The 6,509-nt window shown below is 37.8% G+C and overlaps 2 pseudogenes; both read left to right on the top strand.

Moving 5' to 3' along the window:
- The first annotated feature begins 1,125 nt into the window (after positions 1-1,125).
- On the top strand, positions 1,126-1,749 carry LOC149200205 (protein FLX-like 2 pseudogene; annotated as a pseudogene).
- Positions 1,750-2,026: 277 nt separating this feature from the next.
- On the top strand, positions 2,027-3,124 carry LOC149200204 (serine/threonine-protein phosphatase 5 pseudogene; annotated as a pseudogene).
- Positions 3,125-6,509: the final 3,385 nt, after the last annotated feature.

The following is a 6,509-nucleotide window of genomic DNA, read 5'->3' as shown; positions in this document are numbered from 1 at the left end:
GGAGCTCATGAAGAGAAGATGAAGACAAAGATGATGGAAGATCATTGTAGAGGTTCTGAAGAAAGCCACTATAGAGGAAAGGATGCCAAAACAAAAGGCATGAAGAGGATGAGTCAGGAGGAGCTTGACAGACAACTTGCTGACATGAAAGCAAGATTGGAGATATTGACAGAGCTGCTACAAGAACCAGAAGACCAGAAAAACGGATGGACCTTTCCACTAAAAGGAAAGAAGGTGACTCGGTACTCATTATAGATGAGGTGGAAGCAAAAGGAGATTGCCTTATGGACAAAGGAACTCAAATTCTTTGAGTCAAGGAGAAGAATTGAAGATGTCACAGGAAAAATTATTTAGAGGAAAATGCTTGAAGAAGCAGGAGAAGCAGATGAAGTTATTTGCAAGCCAAAGGAAGGAATATCTCTAGATGATGATGAAGAAGAGGTGAGATTGTATGAGGATCTCAAAAGTTTAGAAGAGAACTTGGATCAAAATACTGAAATGTTAACAGGAAACCTTGAGGAAAGCTCAAGGAGATTTTCTGAAATGGTGATGGGAAGGCTAGAAGGAAATTCAGAGAAACAGGTTGAACCAATGATAGAAGAATTGAAGGAACACTCAACACAACATACTGAAATGTTGTCTGAGACACTGAAGTCTCATATTTGTAATACTAATTCAAGTGTTAATGTCAATTATGTAGGTGAAAAAGGACAACCAATGAAGATTGTCAAAGAAGTTCATGAAGAAGAGACTATGTTATCTGAAAACATAGTAAAAGATCATCATGTTGTCATGATGAAAGGCATGATTGATTCAACCATGGGAGATGTTGAGTTGATCAACCTGAAAAAGATACCTCAAGGAAGAAGACATGAAGCAGAAATTCACCTAGCAAAAGGCGAAAAAAAGGAAGAAGAGCTAACAATGACAAGAAGTCAACAACAGGATCAAGGAGAAGAAGAAAGAAGCTCTCATCAAGAAGCTAATGTATGGGAGAAGGAGCTAGAGTTACTGGAGAAATGGCTAAAAGCACCAGTACCTGATGAAGACTGCAAGATATCTTCCACATTTCTTCCTCAGTCCTTGTCACAATTGACTGGGAGAGGAATTTGTAGAGACAAAGAGATGGCTAGTAGAGGTCACATGCCACCCCCTTTTGCTAGACACCTTCAAGGCCCAGGCATGGGGCCTGAGATATATGGTCCAGCCATGGGACCTCCTGCAGGTCATCATCCTTTGGATATGTTACCACCACCAGAAGTGTTGGAACATAAGCTTACAACACAAAGAGTGGAGATGCAAAGGCCTACAATAGAAAACCAAAGGTTAGTTGCAACACATGGAGCTTTCAGACAAGATCTTGTTATGTCTCAACATGAACTGGAGTGATTTCATTTGCATATTGCAGCTATGCAGAATGATAAGGATCAGCAAATTAGAAGTTTTTTGGACAAAATTGCAAATATGGAGGCAGATCTCCAGGCTAGTGAATCTATCAAGGCAGAGTTGCAACAAGCTCATTCTAGTGCACAGAGTCTTCAATCAGCTAGACAAGATTTAAATGAGCAAGTGCAACAACTAAATCAAGAATTGCAACAAGCCCATGCAGAAGTTCAATAGATTCCTGCAATGGATACAGAAGTAGAGAGCTTAACGCAGGAGCTTCAATGTGGAAGGGCTACATTCGAGTATGAAAAGGCTGCAAGTAGTAAAGGAAGCAGAAGCAGAGGAAGAAGTTCACAACTATGAACCAGGGCAAGGAAGCATTATTAGAATAGATGATGCAGAGGAAAAGCTTGAAAACTCTTTGAAGGAGTTAAATCAACACACTGAAGTGTTTATGAAAGAAGAAAGTCCATAACAACAAGCTGAAATACTGTTGAAAGGAGACACACAACCTGAATGTGTGAAACAAAGGAAGATGCAGCTGGACAGAAGCAACCAGCTAAAGCAAGAAGGAAGAATTAATTAAGAAAACCAGCAAGAAGATCTATTGGAAACAGAGATTGAGAACATAAGGAAGCTGATGTTGAAGCAGACCAGAAGGAAAAGGTTGGCAACATCAGAAAAGGTGATCAATCAAGTACTAAAAATTTCTCAGCAGGTTAAGAGAATTTGACCAAATGATCCTAATGCCACCAAGAAGCTTAAAGAGACTGAGACAGCAATCCAAAAAGTTAGACTTATTGAGGCCATCTCAGTGAATGATCTTGAGAATCATTTTGTTGTGGATTCCATTGATTTTAGTTCAATATAGGTAGAGCCCTAGTATGCTAGTGCTAGAATAGAAGGAGAAAATGTGACATTGGAATTGATAAACAAAATGATGGATGACTTCAAGAATCAGAAAAATATACACAAAAGGTATGCATTTCAAATATTATTGCAAGTAAAGGATTTGTTGGAGGTGATGCCATTGCTGGTTGACATCAATATTTAGAATGGAAAGCAATTCATTATTTATGGTGACATCCATGGTCAGAATTATGACCTTTTGAACATCTTTGAGATTAATGGGCTTCCTTCAGAGGACAATCCTTATCTTTTTAATGGTGATTTTGTTGATTGAGGATCATTTTCAGTTGAAGTCATACTTTTGTTATTCACATTCAAGTGTATGTGTCCAACTGGACTCTATCTTGCAAGAGGAAATCATGAAAAAAGGAGTATGAACAAGATTTATGGTTTTGAGGGAGAAGTCAAGTCCAAGTACAGTGAAAGCATGGTTGAGCTTGTCGCTAAAGTGTTTTGTTGCTTGCCTTTGGCTCATGTCCTCAATGACAAGATTTTTGTTGTCCATAGTGGTCTTTTTAGTGTTGATGGTATAAAACTGGATGATTTCAAAGAAATTGATTGATTCTGAGAGCCACCTGAAGAGGGTCTAATGTGTGCAATACTTTGGAGTGATCCACAGCCTCGTAAAGGGCGTGGGCCCAACAAACGAGATGTTGGTTTGTCTTTTGGAGAAGATGTGACCAAAAGGTTTCTCCAAGAAAACAATCTTGAGCTGGTGGTCAGGTCTCATGAACTTAAAGAGGAAGGTTATGAAATTGAACATGATGGAAAACTTATTACGGTTTTCTCAGCTCCAAACTATTGTGACCAAAGAAGGAAGATGAAGTAGGAAGAAGCTGACATGCAACAGAAATGGAGGAGCAGAACATATGGACAACTCCAGAACAAAGTCTGGGATCCAGGAGGAAATTTTTTCTTTTTGAAAGCGCATGATTAGGAGATCATGAATGTTTTCAAGTGTGGGAGTCTGATGCAGGAGAATTGGATCAAGTACCAAATTATAACTATGTTAGCTTAAGGGGTTGTTGATATTACTAGGAAGTTGGTTTCCTAGGGTTGATTAAATGCATTTTTTATAAGTTATCAACCGCCTAACAGATCCTGACATGGCCAGGTTGGTTGAGATCTGTCTCACCTCCACCTTCTTCAGTTTTGAGGGAGAGTTCTTCAAGCAAACCTGTGGGGTTGCGATGGGCTCCCCCCTTTCCCCTGTCGTTGCTAATCTGTTTATGGAGGATTTTGAGTCCAAGGCTCTGAACTCTTCCCGGCTTTTGCCAAAGCTGTGGAAAAGGTATGTGGATGACACCAATGTCATCTGGTCTCATGGCCAGGTTGAGCTTGATCTCTTCTTTGATCATCTCAACAATCAATCCTCAGCCATTAAGTTCACTAAAGAGCAGGAAGTTGATGGATGCCTTCCATTCCTTGATATTCTTATTTCTAAGAATAGTGATGGTTCCCTCGCCCATCAAGTTTTTCGGAAGAAAACTAATATGGAGCAGTATCTTCATGCCAGTTCCCACCATTTCCCGGCTCAAAAGATGGGTGTTCTCAATACCCTTGCTACTCAGGCCCTAAGGATCTCAGACAAGAAGAGCTTTGAGAAAGAAAAATCCCATCTGCTTGATGTCTTTGTTGAGAATGGTTATAGTAGATACATGGGTGAGAAGGCTTTCCTTAAAGCTTCCAAGAATTCTCTGACTAAAAGGGAACCAAAGGAACGAATTCCAGGTGTCCATATTCCATATGTTCAGGGGGTCACTGATAGAATTGGAAGGATTCTTAGGAAGCATAGTATCCCTGTGTCTTTTAGGCCCTTGAACACCATTCGTATGTCCCTCAGATCGGTGAAGGATCCTATCGACCCTAAGGATATGAAAGGTGTTTATATGATCCCTTGTTCCTGTGGGACCCCCTATATTGGGCAGACCGGTCGCTCCATTAATCAATGGATTAGCGAGCATGCAGCAGACGTTAAGCATAGGAGAGCTAAGTCTTCCGCTTTAGCTGAACATGCTGAGAAAACCAATCATCATGTTTGTATTGAGGAGGCTAGTGTTATTGCTAAGGTTTCGCATTTCCATCATCGTAAATTTAGGGAAGCGCTTGAGATTGAAAAGAGGCCAAGCAATCTCAATAGGGAGGATGGCTGGAAAATTAGTAGGTGTTGGGTCCCAGCCCTCCTCCTTGGTTGTTTTTTTTTTTTCTCATTTATTTATTATTATTATTATTATTATTATTATTATTATTATTATTATTTTATTTTTATTTTGATTTTGATTTTGATTGATTTATTTATTTATCTTATTTTTTTTTTATTTTTTATTTTTTTTTATTTTTTATTTTTTTTTATTTATTTATTTTTTTTATTTTTTTTTAAGAGTGTTAATTTTCTCATTTCTTTTAACTTATAGGTCCTTTGGTACTAACTTTCTTTTAATTTTATAAATATTCCCCCCCTTTACAATTATTTATATATATATAATTTATTATAAGGTCCTTTACATAACTAATTTTCCAATTAAATTCTAATCAACTTATACTTTTTAAATATTTTTCTAACTAACTTAGCATCCTTTTGATATTATTTTATTTTATTCTGATATTATAATGCCCTTTATATAACTAATTAACTTATAATAATTCTTTTAAGTAAAATTATTTTATATTTATTCAATTTATTCATATATTATTAGGTCCTTTATTTAACTAGATTTCCTTTAAATACTAATTAACTTATAATTTTTATAATTTTTTAACTAAATACCCATTAAAATTTTATATATTTATATATTGATCCCAGAGATTACTAATTAAATTAATAAAATAATTTTGACCCCGGTCCTAGAGTCAAACTAGCTGTTGGTCAAGTTAGCCGTTGGAGGCTCTGCTCAGACTATTTAACTTGCTAGGCTGGATCTGTTTCTTCAACTTTTCCTGACAATGAACCACACTAGTTGGTTTGAAACGCGTCGACAAATGATATTCCATGTGATTTTCGCCGAAAAATCTCTCCCAAACTTGATATGGATCACAGAAGTGTGAACTCTATAAGTTATTAATAGGTTTGAATTGTAAGTGTTCTTGAATGTTTGAGAACCTGATTAGATCTAGTCTTGTGAGATTTTGTAGGGATAAGAAATCCTAATTTAGGTGTTAGTTAGAGGTTTGTGGGTCATTAGGGATATCAAGATCTAGTTGAGGAAAAGGTGGAACTGAATCATAACCGGTTCAGAATCCTGGGTATAGAAGATATATTCAAAGAATGTCACAGAGGGGGCGAGAGATTAGATTTTAGTTATTGTTTTGTAAGCCTAGGGAATATGATGGATGAGAGGCCATTAAATTAGAAGATCAAGCCGAGTAGACACAACGAGTCTCATTTTGTAATTATGTATCAATTTATATACATGCACAGAAATTAATTTCCAACGTATTAGTGTGTTTCGATATTATGTTGTGGTTGAAGTCTGGATGTTGTAAACCGCCAACAGAATGTGGATATACATTTGTGAATCCAACATATTGGATAAGCCCCATAAACCAAGGCGCAGATTTTGATTGCTTGCTCTGGAATAACATCCAGACATAGTTGTGCTACAGTTGCAATTCCTGTAAAGTGGGGCTGTTGGAAAACCTGAAAATAGACTACAGAGTGGCCGATATTGTATTGTTGGTCACTATGGTGGCCCTCATTTGGGGGTACATAGTTGGATTCAGCGCCTTCCGCAAAGCGAGACAGAGGAATGCCATGGACCTCTGAATCCATCTGAGGAATCAAAGCGATTGCCACAGTCTAGAAAAGGAGTCGAATTATTAGGCCAGGGCACAAATTGGTAGGTTGTTTGAGGTCATGCTGAGAGAAATTTTTGAAACTGAGGTACTCAGGCTCACATTTGGGGTTTCTTGGCCAACCTCTAGGCCAAGCATGCTTGTCCAAACTCTGCCAAGCTGAGAGGAAACCTGGGCATATTCGCAAAGGTCGATATCGTATCACTGGTGTGTGGGATCAGTGAAACATTGATTATAGTAGGGCCGAGGGTTGATTTGATGAGCAGCTGATATGTATGCAGGGTTGAAATTAGATACAAGACCGAATTAGAAGTGACAATTGTAGCAACGAATGAGTATCAGATACACCTTTTTCGATCCTAAGGTACCAAGCCATAGGCTTGGCATCAATGTGGCATTGGTTTCCAAATCATACTAAAATT

Source organism: Pinus tabuliformis, chromosome 2_1, assembly GCF_031772625.1.
Source record: "Pinus tabuliformis cultivar Carrire ecotype Pingquan chromosome 2_1, CPIR1, whole genome shotgun sequence".
Classification (NCBI taxonomy): domain Eukaryota; kingdom Viridiplantae; phylum Streptophyta; class Pinopsida; order Pinales; family Pinaceae; genus Pinus; species Pinus tabuliformis.
The sequence above is the reverse complement of the archived record's forward strand: the minus strand, read 5'-3'. Positions and strand labels throughout refer to the sequence as shown.